This window comes from Periplaneta americana, chromosome 5 (genome assembly GCF_040183065.1).
Source record: "Periplaneta americana isolate PAMFEO1 chromosome 5, P.americana_PAMFEO1_priV1, whole genome shotgun sequence".
Classification (NCBI taxonomy): domain Eukaryota; kingdom Metazoa; phylum Arthropoda; class Insecta; order Blattodea; family Blattidae; genus Periplaneta; species Periplaneta americana.
This window is the reverse complement of record NC_091121.1, coordinates 81,093,235-81,108,076: the sequence shown is the minus strand read 5'-3', so window position 1 is coordinate 81,108,076 and position 14,842 is coordinate 81,093,235.

The following is a 14,842-nucleotide window of genomic DNA, read 5'->3' as shown; positions in this document are numbered from 1 at the left end:
CTGCGTTGCTCCCGCCTGGACCCTCGCACAGTCTCGGACAAACACTCAAGTCGAACTCCGGTCTCGAAGCTGGCTTCACTGCTACACACTGCTTGCTGACCAAAAACTGACAACTCTCTTCTCCTCGCGTCCTGTATTTATTACTAAACCATAGTTTCGAGAAATTACGATTTCGCGATCAATCTACAGATGCCGAGAAGATGGCGCCTATCTAGACTTCTCTGGATTTCTTCTCTCAGTCACCAGCTGCTTTACTTCCCCCTCTCCCTTCGTCACAGCACATGCCCTAGGAAGTAGATGCTTGCGCAACTTCATTTGCCGCGTCGCCCGATCCTTCCACGCGCGTCCTGCCCTCTATGGGACGCGTGATCGAGTCTCGACGGGGCTGTCACAATACAATTAATAATAATTAATAATAGTAATGTCATTAAAATGTAAACGAATATTCTGTGATATGAATTAATTCTTATGCTTCAACATATGAAATTTAATGCAGATTTCAATTTTGTAAAACTTTATACATAGGCTAATGCCATTTAAAAATATTTTCTCACGCTCTGTGCAACTAAATGTTTTTTTTTTCTTGAACCATGTATAACTTATGTATATAATACGTTACAGCGAAATTAAAAATTAGAAAGTTATGAGTAACATTCTACACATTCTTACATGTTACCTAATCTTACACAGTATTTTGTAATCCAAAAGACGAAAGATCTGACCAAGTTATGTAACTTTTAGCCATTTCAATTCCTAGAGATGAACTCATAGAGGAATACATTGTACAGTTCACATATTTCTTGAATCTGAACAACAAGACTTATGGTACACCCGATATATAAAATGTGTTGTGTGACCATGGCAATGCAAAGGAATTCCCAGAGATGAGCTGACAGAAGAATGTGTGAGGTAGTTCGTCTGGCATTCCGCCGGTGACAATTTGTTACTCTTCGTGATGCGTATTTCTTTTTCGGCGATGATTGCATTTCCGATAAGTCTGTCTACTCACTTATCGTGACCAACTTTAGTAATCGTCTGATTAAAAATGTAGATGACACTGGCATACCGCAATGTACCATTTTTTACAAAACACGCCTAATTATTACAATTTAATCGAAACAGCATTACAAAAATATATTTTCATACGAAAGACCAACTTGAAAAGAAAATAATATTAGAATAGTTTACTGTTTAGAAAACACTCCAGAAGAAGTTGCGGGAAATTCCCTTGACCACGATTCCCTCTTCGGGGATAAAGGTTTCTATTGGTCCTTTCAGATTGAAGTTGTTACTGACGCTGGAACAGACATATATAACACTGATTCAGACATAATATTTACCTCTATGGAAGAAGATCTGCCTTATAGGGCTAAATTAATAGCAGAAGAAAACATTCTATTATATTACACTTTCAGATAAAATTGCAATTTTATCACATTCTAAGGAAAATAGAAAAATATGTTAGAGATCGAATGAAATAAATTGAAACTTTAAATAAATATTATTAAGATGAAACTATTAGTGGTGAGTAAAACACCGATATCTTTCCAATATCAAAGTTGAAAATGTTACAAGAGAAGAACTTAATCAGTTCTGTTATCTTGGCAGTTTCATTACAAATGCATAATATACAGTATAAATTAGAAAAGTAATTGCTTTTAGCTCAGCAAGCCTTAATCTTGAAATAAAAACGCTTACTATCCTTTTGCTATAAAACATCTAAATAAGAAACATATCTATAAAAAAATATTATCTTAAGCATATTATTCCAGGACAAGGAAGTTCGCAATTTAGAAAAAAAAAATCGTTTAAAAACCATGGAAATGTGGGTCTCGTGCAGAATGTTAAACATCACACAGATAAACTGTCGAATAGTGAAGTTTTATAGTGGTTAAATGAGAACAGAACATTGAAGGAAAAATTAGAGAAAAGAATAAATGTAATTTATTGGTCATACAATCAGGCATGAAACTTTTTCAGTAAATAAGTTGCAATACAAGTAACATTTTTCAGCGATTATCACTAATATAAAAGGCAGATATTATACATTATTTTCACCTAACATCTGGAATAATTAATTAACATCTAGTGTCTCCTATTCATAAATGGAATAATTATTTAAACTGCTGACGTAGTGGAGTCCGAAAACGTGTTAATAAGCCATATTTGGAAGTGCGTTAGTACGAAATCAATCAAACGAACTCAAAGGTAAATAATAATTTAATTAATTAAATCAAATAGCTAAAACTAGCCAATCAAAATAAACCAAAGCAACTAAATCAAAATTACCAATCAAAACAATCAATAAACTAACCAAGCAATTCAACCTAAGAAATTGAAATAATAAACCAACGAAAGAATGTGACCAACTAAACAAAATCCACTAACCAAGCAAGTTAACAAACCTGAATTAGGCTACTTAAATTCTCGTATCTTCTATTCTGAAGATGAATGTTCGTCATTCAAAGTATGCGTAAATATAAATGTAATAATCCTTTGTACAGATACGGAAATAAAATTTTGAGCTTACAATACATTGAGCATGTGCAGTAAATAAGAGCCCCTGTATAGGCTATATGCTACTTGTGAACAGTCATGGGAAATTGCTGCCTTCAGACAGGTGGACTCCCATCAAGACTCGCTCCAAATTATAATTCCGTATCTGTGTATTATTAACTGGTAATCAATGTACTATATATTGTACGTCAAACAAATACAGTGCGTATACTAACTGCCTCCGCAGTGAAACAGGCGGCAATATTCGACCCGGCAGCCATGTAAAGTTTGTACTGTGTAGCGCCTGGTTTGAACGTAGGAATATTACATCTCCTCTCTCGCTCTCTCCCACTCTCAACTATTCAATGCGGCCAAGGTCATTGACTCTACCTGCACGATACCAACACAACTCCTCGAGTCTCCGCGTTCTGCTTGCCACTTTTCCTGCGGAGCCAGTTAGTACATGCACTCTATTAATTTAACAATTCTCTGTTAATTCCATACATTACTGTAAGGTAACCAAACATATTATCATTTTTATGTGTTAAATGTAAGAATTGTGCATGTTCCTTATTCTAGCTAACATCAAAAATATTATGAAACAAATAAACATGTGTCTGTCTGTACAAAAGCCAGGAAAATAAATGATCCAACCAAACAAACAAATCGAATCCAATCAATCATTCAATCTTAAACCAACCAAGCCATCAAAATTCAGAATTATAACTACACACTGTCCGACCAGCATAGCAATTTAAATCGTAATGTATCACATTTGAAAGTGTTAGCAACCGATAAACATAGTACCACTATTATAAATTATTTAACGAATAAATCAAATTATTCTGAAAGAAAGAAAACAACTGTACTGAGAACATGTCGCTAGTATTCAATACCTACAATTCTGAACATGAAGTCAGTTCTAAAAATCCTTTCAAAGTAAATTTCATCTTTGTCTCCGTTTCCAGAATCCATGCTCCAAAGTGTAGGAGCGCCTGTCTGCATAATGAATAGCAAGGGATATTCTGGCTCGTTGACAGACACGCTGTAAGCTGCGATTGTCACGTTTCATGGCGACGCTTCGGATCGTGGTAGGAAAACCCCTAAGCAAGGTCAGACAGTTACACAAAACGAACTTATCTTGCGTAGACGATATACGAAAATGAAACAAAACTAAGTACACAAGATTTCAATAGATTTTCGTGAGATACATTTATACAACCTACACTCCCTCGAAAAGATCTCCAAAATATTTAGATAGTATCAATAAAATGTTCGCGAATTTAGCCTATAGTATTTGCAGCAACTAACACACTGAAAGGTTCTTATATAACACACGTAAGCAATGTATCGTCAATGGTTTCATTAGATTACATTTGTAGTAACTGACCTCAGCAAAGCGTCGCAAGATTATAATTTGAAATGAATTAATCATGTAGCCTTTTATGTGATTACGTTTGTAGGAATTTGATTCGGCGAAGATTTACAAGATCATATTTTCATCAGTTCACTAAATTAAATTTGCATATATTTGTACACTCACATTTTAATCACATCACGAACTTGAATTAGAGGGTTTCGTGAGATTATTTTACAGTATTATAAGGTAAAATATTAAACGTTTCGTGAAATACATTTATTATTTAATGAGATTACATTTGCAACAATTTGCGAAAATACATTTCCAGGATTCGATATGATTTCAATTCTATAAATTTATAATCTGATTAGGTAATTGAGAAATTCAGATGGAAGCTTTTGTTAAGTTTACATTTTTGACGTTTAATATTATAACTTACATTTCGATATTAATTTTTGAACGTTTCAATAAAAGTGTTGCAGACTTTTAGGACCGTTAGAAGGAGACAAAAGAAGCAATTGAAGACCTAACATTCTAAATATGCTAAGTGCCGATTTTTCTAATTTCATTTTGCTCAATCTAAGAGAGGAACATCCATATGAGCATACGATACTAAATTGTCTTTGTTGTAGCTCAGCTGTAAGTGACTCATTCGTGCGTCAAAAAACGGTGTTGTAGGTGTACCAACATGCATTGAGCAGTGTGTTTTTTTATCAAAATCTCAAAATGTTGTTTTTGGCACTTAGCACATTTACAATGTTATATCCTCAATTGTAAGATAGGAAACCATGAATGAAAACGTCTCAGTTTCGGGTTTGAACTCATAATTTGATTGCTGTCAGTAAAATTTGAAGAAATCAGGCAAATTTCCCTGCAGGAATACACACTGAAATTCCTAAATCACAGGGTAATTACCAGCAAATTGACAAAAATCCTCCAAAATCAGTGAGATTTAATTTATACTAAACTCGTAATTCACAAACATTAACATCAATGTAACAGACATCAGATTAATGCCTCTGTAAATCTGTGTAACTGTGTCAACTGCCTCGGCCTCACTTCATTTCACCCACTTTGATCTGATTTCCTGGTTGGGTTTTTTCGAGGTTTTCCCCAACCGAAAGGCAAATGCGAGGTAATCTTTTGGCGAATCCTCGTGCCTCATCTAATCTCACTGGATTTCGCCAAAATATTGTAAAAATTGTAGAAAATTACAAATGTGTAAAATATTGTAAAAATTGTAGTTTTAATTGTAATCTTGTAAAATTTTGACTTGTTCCACAACTTAAAGCTTCATTGCTAATGGAATATAATAAATGAAATTAAATTAAATACAATGAGACATTCTAATTTAAAACACTTCAATTTATGAACTTAATTTGATGTATGCTTACGAACAAAGCTTTGTGAAATATGAGGTTATCTAAAATTTTGAGATATAATAATAATAATAATAATAATAATAATAATAATAATAATAATACGCATGTAAGAATTAAATATTTTCAAATTGATAGAGTAGAGCAATATAGAATTGGATGGAGAAAACACGTTCTAAGAATGCGAGAAAACCGGAAATCTGATTCCAAAAATAACATTACAATATGAACTAAAACATAAAAAGAAATACTGGTAGACTAAGAAAGCGATGAAAGATGGTCTGCCTGTCTTACTGGCATTATTGCGACAATTATTGGATTATAATTCGCAAGCAAGGAATTTTATTAACTATTTCCTACGCCTAAACGGCCTCGTATGATCCCATTTGGCAGCGCTGAAAGTTTGAAAACTATTTAAAAGACCTTGAAATTGTACGTCTAATATTTCATGAGATTAGTAGCTCTTTATCAGATTAAATTTGTACTACACCAGCCTCCTCCTCCTCTTCCTCCTCCTCCACCTCATCTTCACCACCACCACCACCACCACCACCACCACCACCACCACCATCACCATCACCACCACCATCACCATCACCATCACCACCACCATCTTCTTCTTTCCACTGTGTACACCCTAGGTCTGTTCCGACTTCGCACCTTTCCTCTGTCTTTTTCTAGGCACTCTTCATAAGACACTAAACGATCTTGTGGTCTGTAATATTAACTATTTGCGTTAGAATGCGTCTGTTATTCTTTCCAAGTAAAGAATCAGAAGTATATATGTATCTTGTTGAATAGTTATATTTTCCATATTAGTTAATTTTTTATTTTTATTTCATATTTGATCTTTAAATGTGCAGCCTGCCTTTTGCTGTCTAAAAGTTTAATCTCAGAAGTTCAGCCTGCATGTTACTGCTTATAGTACACTCCAAGTATTTGAAGCTGTCCACTTGCAATAGTTGGGTTTAATAGAAATACTTGTAAGTTAGGCTTACTTTTGCTTATAGTAGGCGTTATTTCGATGGCCCAGAACCAGACTGTTCCAAGTCCATTTTACTACTTTTTTCGGGAGAGTTATTTTAAGTTCCTGACATTGAAAGCTTCATGAAACAATTTGGAATAGCTTCATAGCAAACTTATGTACAAGAATATTTACAATTTTGTTCGATTGATAAATGCAGACAATAACTGGAACACATTGAAACACAGATTTCTTTCTTATAAAAAGTTGGACTTAGAACATTTTGTTTCTCAGCCATCGATTTATAGTATAGACTTTATTAATTAGTGTCATAGGTTTATCGCATTGATTTATTTATAGTTAGAATTAATTTTATGTTTATTTTATGTATGTTATTTATTGCCGTAATTATTTTAATGTTATTGTATATTATATATCACTACCACGTTGTGTATATCCAATTGCAGTATTAATAAATACATACATACATCAATTCCGAAAATATTATATTGATATAGTACACTGATAAGCACACCTCTGCTTTACATACTACGCTAGTTGAAAACAGTTATTCATTTTTTCTTCATATATTTGTTTATTGAAGGTTTGAATGTTTCGAACGGCTATGTAAATGAGATGTATGTTTCTACATTTTGTCGAAGATTTTATGTCAGTTTACAAGGAAAGTGTCATAAGTTATAACAGACCGAGCTTATCATAATCTGTAGTTGTTTTCCAAAACTATTACCTTCCCTTGCCAGACTTGTAAATTAATCTGTCATTACTTGTGTTTATCATTATCATTATCCCCACCACAGTAAAAGAAATAAATTAATAGTATTACCATAGCAGAGATTTCATTTCCGTCCTTAATCTAAAACAGATCACTGTAATCAGCAACAACTAACATCAGGAGTGGCAGAATGGCATGCGGGGAAACACATCGCAGAACAAAAACCGGTACGATCTCCATGAAAACCGGTTACTTGGTTTATTAGCAGCATATCCCGTTCTTCAATTTATTGTTTATATGCACCTGTAAGTGATTGCTATGTAAATTGTAAATGCTTCAATAATATAATTTGTCATCCGCTGCAGTCTTCTTCCGTGAAAGATTGCTACAACCATATACTTCAATTTTGAGTTCATTTTTATAAGTTCCAATAAGTCAAGTATCAACAAATAAAAATATATAATATTCAGTCATATGACTTATTTTTAATATAAAATAACGTGGTAATTAATTTACAATATATTATTAATATTGTAAACGTTTTCTGTTTTTATACTAATGAGGGTGATAAGCAGGGAACGGATTTATATGGACTAGAAATATATGAAATATGTAAATATATATGTAGTTATTTTTACCAAAATATGGAATTAAATATGGATTTTTACCAAAATATGGAATTAAATATGGACTTAAAATTATAAAAAAATGACTATGTACGTTAAATATTGGTACATTTTAATCAAACTAAACAAAAAATATAATGGACGTACCTTATCTTCCAATGTAGTTTCAACAAAACACAATTTTTATTGTCTGTTACCATAACAATAGGTTACAAACATTTCTTTCAAGTGCTGAAAAGTGAATCTTCTTCTATTGTCTCTGAGGATAGATTTATACTGACTAAAAGAGCGTTCGACGTCACAAGAAGTAACTGGTACATAATTCAATTTCACAATGTCTGCTGGGGATAAGTCCAAGTTAATCTTCACTGTTGATTCACCACTCATCACAGCAACAACCTTTTGTAGTTCTTCATATCCAGGGTTTTTTGAAAGTACAGTGTCCACCTTAGCTCTTACTGCATCTGCAACTTTACCTCTACCACGATTCAGTTGTTCCACAGTACTATTTATAATTTCAAAACTTTCAGATAGTGAAAGGTGCCTATTTTGGAGACTTTTGAGCGTTTTTATGATGCATGAAAATGTATGCTGAATGTGAGCTAAGTCATTCTTCGCACTTATGTCACAGGTAACTGTTTTCGCAGTATCAATTGAGACTGCATCTTCAGAGTCCAATGCAAGGAGAACATTGTTAATAGAGTCTATATGTTCGGCATAATATTCAACTGCTTCTAGCCATGTACCCCATCTAGTTAAAATTGGCTTTGGTGGCAATGGAATTTCAGGGTACATTTCTTTCAACACGTTAACTCTACTGGGAGCTTTGAGAAATACTTTTTTCACTGATGAAATCAACAAATCTACTTTAGGGAAATTGTCTCTGACCACTTCTGCCACACGATGAAATGCATGCGCCACACAAGTAAAATGAGTCAATTTAGGATATACAACAGATAATGCTTGTCCAGCTTTGACCATATAAGGGGCAGCATCGCTAATAAAGAATAACACATTATCGTACATAATACCCTTTGGCCACAGGATACCCATAGCTTCGTTGAACAGTTTAACTATAGTTTTGTTATTGCACTTTTCTAGAACATCACAATGTAAAAGAATTCGTTCAGAATATTGTTCACTTAACAAACCGATAACTACATTACCAACAAGTCTACCTTCTTTGTCGGGAGTCTCATCAATGGAAACCCAAATTGAACTATCTTTAATTTCATCTCTTATCTTCTGTATTGTCTCATCGTAGATGGATGGAGCATACGTCTTCCTAAGTGTTGACTCATCCGGGATTGTATGTTGAGTATATTTTTCAAGGAATTCCCTGAAGACCTTATTCTTTAGTTTGTAGAGAGGAATATCAGCAGAGATGAGAGAACGGCACAGGTCGATGTTAAACTCAGATCTTACATTCGATGTTGTTGGTTGTGTTAAAAACAATTGTCTCTGCTTGGAATTTAGTTGTTTGTTGGCCTGATGTTTACTAGTTGTAATGTGTTGTTGCACCAGGAACTTTTGTGTAGATGATACTGCACACTGACACAAATTACAAAATAATATTTTATTGTCAGTTGATAAACCATCTTCTTTAAATTCTGAAATGTAACTTGTTAGTTTTGATTTTAAATTGACTGAATGACGTACTTTTGGCATATTTACCGTCTTTATAGTATGATTTACAAAACTGAACCTATGTGTACTCTGACTGGCATTTAACTGTTGAGCTGCACAACTGAAGTCTGTTAAAAATTTTAAATTAAATTAATACAGTTTTGTAACTTACTTTCCCATTGTTGATAGGACTGCTAATTTTCAAATAACTCTGATGTTAAAGGGATTACTGAACATGTGTTTAAATCTCTATTGTTGAAATGTATTTTTAAAAGTTAATGGAATTTTGTTTTGTTTTATTGTTAAACCTAATATAATATGGACTGTTTTATATGAAATATGGAAAATATATGGAAATTAACGAAAATATGTACTAAACTCTAAAATATGGAAAAATATGGAAAATAAAAGTAGGATTTTTCAACCCTACACATTGTGAAACATAAAGATAATGCAAAATATAAATTATATTAGCTTTATAAGTAAATATGTATTTACATATAAATCCTTTCCCTGGTGATAAGTATAAAAACAGAAACAGCTAATTTAGTGGAGTCTATTTCTAAAGTATTTCACTTAATATTAATTTGAAAGCGAATTCAATTGTCTAATGACATATTATTATCCATTTTAATTTCAAATACCTCATTGGCGTCATATTAATGTACGAATGGTTTTGACTATCAATTGCATTGTCGTCTCGAGACTAGGTTTCATGAAATGAGGAAGCGATTATGAGGTAGTCAACGAAAAATCTCCGCCTTGTTGAATTTAAATACGGGAAGTATGAAAATTGAAATGAAAAAAATATATATATACACAATTTAGGGATTCGATGAACCCTTTGTCACTTTTATTCTTTTTCTTTTTAGCATTCTTCATTAACGTTTTTCCTCGCCTCACCTCTGGAATTCGTTATCTAGTGACGTCATGGATTGCCGGATCACAGTTCAAAATTAAACAAGAAAATTATGTTTTATACTACGAAATCCGGTACTGAAAATTTTATAGATTTATGCAGATAATGTTTTCGTATTTTAGTAATAATTTAGTTGTGTTTCTCTTTGTGCCAGAGAGTAGAACAGCCAATTTTCCTTCGATTAATTTCACTGAACCTTAATGTCACTGTTATTTTGTATCTGTATCTGTTTTATTTTATTTGTATCATGCCTTAACATGTTAGACTGTTATATATTACTCCGAATTTCTACTTGTATGTGCAGTTGTTGTTGTTTTTTTTTTTTTTTTGTATATCATTTCCAATTTGTCACACGTTATTATAAATAAATAAACAAAGAAATAAAATTTACTCGCTTCTTTCTTCCGTCTTTTACCTAGTCTATCCATGTTTATCAACGTCCATTTAAGTACGTCCTCCCTCTTTCCCTACTTTCTATTGTCCGTGTGCAGCTTCGTTTTCCGCATTATAATATCTTCTTGTAATTGCTCTCCAGTTCACCTTGCTCCGTTTACTCGATGATCCCTGCACTCCCACGGTCGCGTTCCTTCGCAGGAACAAAGGCTCGGGCACCGCGTTCACAGGTGCACTGGGCGCAGCCCCTGGTAATTAATCACAACCATATTCAATTATTCTGCAAGGCAAACTGCGCTCATAGCACTTCCGCAAGATGCGCAAGTTCAAGGTAGTCCAACTAACCATTGAGACAAAATTTGACCCAAAATGAACTAAGCTGTTCTCACAATTATTTCATGCAGTTGTTTTATAATTTAAGACGGTTATTATTATTATTATTGTTATTATTATTATTATTATTATTATTATTATTATTATTATTATTATTATTATTATAAGCAATAATAATATTAATAATGATGCAATAAGATCTTAGCCTATCCATTCCCGAAGTTGACCGACTCGTACCGACTCTATTTTGGGGCATTAATCCGATAGTCCAACTCGTCCTGAATATGTAAGAACAGGTATAACCGACAGTCTAACTCGCCCAAGGTGTGTAATAAGTAGGGAATGGATTTATAGTTCCGTACTTATTTTATTTACTACGTCCTACACCAGTGTTCCGCAACCTTTTTCTATTCACGGCACATCCTAGACGGGCGTAGACCCAACACGACACACCAAAATGTTAAGCCCTTCAAAAACATAAAATGTGACTCTCTTAATATAATTACTTGATGTAATCAAATTTATTATTATTATTATTATTATTATTATTATTATTATTATTATCATTATTATAAAACAGAAATAGACTCTTGCATTTATTAACAATTTATGAACTTCGGTGTGGAAAATGCACATTTCTATTACTAATATTAAAGTAAATAACTCTACTCATATCTTCAATGTGATACTTGGGCCTGCTTAGCTGCACACAGGTGGTTGATTCGTGGCAGAATCGTTGGGAGTGCAAGCCTAATTTCTTCATCGATGGATTTGAGTCTCTTCCTCTTTGATGTTTTAATTTCAGTTAACGTCGAGAAGCCCACTTCGCACACATAAATATGTAGTTGAAATTGGCAATAACATATTAACTGCCATGTCGGAGATAACCGGGTAGTCACTCCATATTGACAACTAAAATATTCCCGAAGGCACTTCGAGAATGACTGACTTAATATCAGTGTTCTGTCTGCTTTTAAATACGCCAATTCCTCTTGTACGAGTATATTATTTGGAAGATGGTTTGAATCCACAACGAATGGATTACGAACTGATTCGAAATGTTGAACACTCTCTTCAAAATAATTCTTTAACTTCTGCTGCAAGATTACTAAATGGTGTTTAATTAAGTCCAACATTATATTACCGTCAGCAAGGGGCCATACAGTTGGGAACATCTCAAACCACGTATTTTAAATCATCTGTATCCACAAATTCAGCTTATTCACAAATTCTTGAATCTCATCCATACTATATGATGACGGAAGATTGGAACAGAGACAAATTCTCTCCGGCACAGGGATTTCAACCCGGGTTTTCAGCTCTACATGCTGACGCTCTACCCACTAAGCCACACCGGATCCCATCCCGATGTCGGATCTCATCCATACTAGTCAGAATATTTTCGTTCCTACCTTACATTTCTCTGTTAGACTCATTCAAATGTACGAAAATATCGAAAAGATATGCCAACTTGGATACCCATTCATCATCTGCAAATAAATCTGCGTACTCATACTCTCAATAGTAGAAAATGCAAGTGCGGTATCTCCTCTTTAAGTTCAAACATTCGCGCTAACACTGTACCTCGTGATAACCATCGCACTTCTGTATGTAGCAGGAGTGTAGTGTGCTCTGATCCATTTCCTGATACAAAACGGAAAAAAAGAAGCTTCGTATTTAGGGACCGCGATCTGATGAAGTTCACGACTTTTACTACTTAGTCCATCACAATTTTCAGAGGAGATGACAAGACTGAGCAACAATAGCTTCGCGGTGAATGAGACAGTGGTGGCTCTGTATGTTAGGATTTACTTCACGTACTTTAGCCACGAATCCTTTGATAGAAGCGGCTCCTTCTGTAAAACGCAATCGCAATTCTCCGATATTAATTCATTACGGACCACATATTCATTAGTTGTACGAAATATTTCTTCACCGGTAGCTCGCTCGGGTAGTTCTTTGGAAAAAAAATATATTACTTGCAATTACATCTCCATCAATGTACCGAATGTGGGAAAGAAGGTGTGCATGATCGCCAATATCGGTGGACGCGTCGATCTGAAGTGACAATTTCTGACTGTTCTTTATTTTCTCCTTCATAATGTCTTCGATGTCACTGGACATGTCACTAACTGGGCGGATATGTAGGTTCACGCGGATGTAGATTTTACGAGATACCGAATGGTCTATGTGCAAAAATATATTTTGAAAACAATTTAATTTTAATTTAATTTAAATTAATTTTATCAATTTCTTACAATAATAAGTAAAAGTTCGCGTCACACCTTTCACCTTGTGAAGGCACACCGGTTGCGGAACACTGTCCTAGACTATGTTATTCAGATACCTCTATGTTTCATGTGCCCAGTATCTCCTAATAAAATTCCATAGGACTTAAAATGCATAAATGAATCATAAACACCTATAAATGCCTAAAGCTTATGTTATGTTATGCTAGGCTAGGCTAGGCTAGGCTAGGCTAGGCTGTGCTGGGCTGTGCTGGGCTGGGCTGGGCTGGGCTGGGCTGGGCTGGGCTGTGCTGTGCTGTGCTGTGCTGTGCTATGCTGTGCTAGGCTAGGCTAGGCTAGGCCTGGCTATGCTATGCTATGCTATGTTATGTTTTTGTAGGAAAAGTGTCTTCTTTTTAGTATTATGCGTATATTTAAAATAAAAATGTCGGTACTAAAAATGAAAAAAATGCTAAGATAACTACAAAACTGCTATTCAATATATTACAGACAAACACTGGTCTGGCAAGTTCGTCCCATATTGGTCTTAGAAGGGGAGAAAAGGAGATTTGGCCTAATTTCCTGGAACTGAAGTTCGTTTGGAAAAGTCCATCTAACATAAGGGATGGTAGGTTGATCATGTGAGACGAGAGCTTACAAATTAATTTTCGCGTCAATGAACCCCTATTATGCGAAATTAAACTGACCAATCAGCAATAAATCTCTTTCACTAATACAATTCGAGTCTTCAATTCAGTAGCACTCGTTGTCAGCACCAGTTATTTGTACCTAAATTCCACCTAAAATGGAATATTTACTAAAATAAAAATTATTAATTGTTAATTTTATACAATTCTATATAGTCATAAATCTCTCCTTTTAGCACCTAAAAATCCGTTCCCTAGTAATAAGAGGTGTTACGAGCTCAATTCACTTCAAGATAAATAATATTTTTTTTCGCTTTACGTAGATTTGAAACTGCGCAATCATTTAGCGAGTTGGTGTGATTAGTCTTTTTTTTCACAAGTTTATGATTTATAAAACGTACAATGTTTTAAGCAGGATTTAAGCCACAGTCGAATTTGTAGCATTTTGCTACTCGACTTCTAAAAATGCAACAAACTTTGAATGTAAATGTGCAAAAATGCGACAACCACATTGGACTTCAGAAACGAAGATGGTAATGGAGAAAATGAAATCTGAGATGTGTGTGAATTAATAAATTCTGGAGAATCTGAATTTAAATGAAATGCTAATGGAATGGGCAATGTTCAAAAAGGTACTGAGCAATAGATGTTCAGGAATTGATTTCAAAGAGTTGGTGCAATTCATGTAAGTTAAGTGATCAATTTCTTCTAATTGATTTACATAATTCCATCGCATACTGCGAATTGTGAGCGAAGATTTAGTTCCATGAATCTTGCAAAAACTGGAATTAGAAACCGCCTTTCAGTAAAAAGAGTTAGCACTCTGCTAACAATAGATCTTGAAGGGCCTACTCGCGAAGAAGTTCAATGTTTAGAATAACCATAAAGTAACGTATTTAATGTGATGTAAATTCAGATTCTAAACATACCTACCTACGTGTAATAATTTACTTACATAAGTATATCTAGAGTGTGGTAAGATGGATTGAAAGTAATAAAACTCCAAGAAACAAATTACATAACTTTTTGTTTCTGCATACTTTATTAATTTCATCTTTCTGTATAATTATTTACCCTATAATACTGCACAAGATTTTCGCAATTTCCACAAATATAATTTTTCATTTGTGCATTTCGC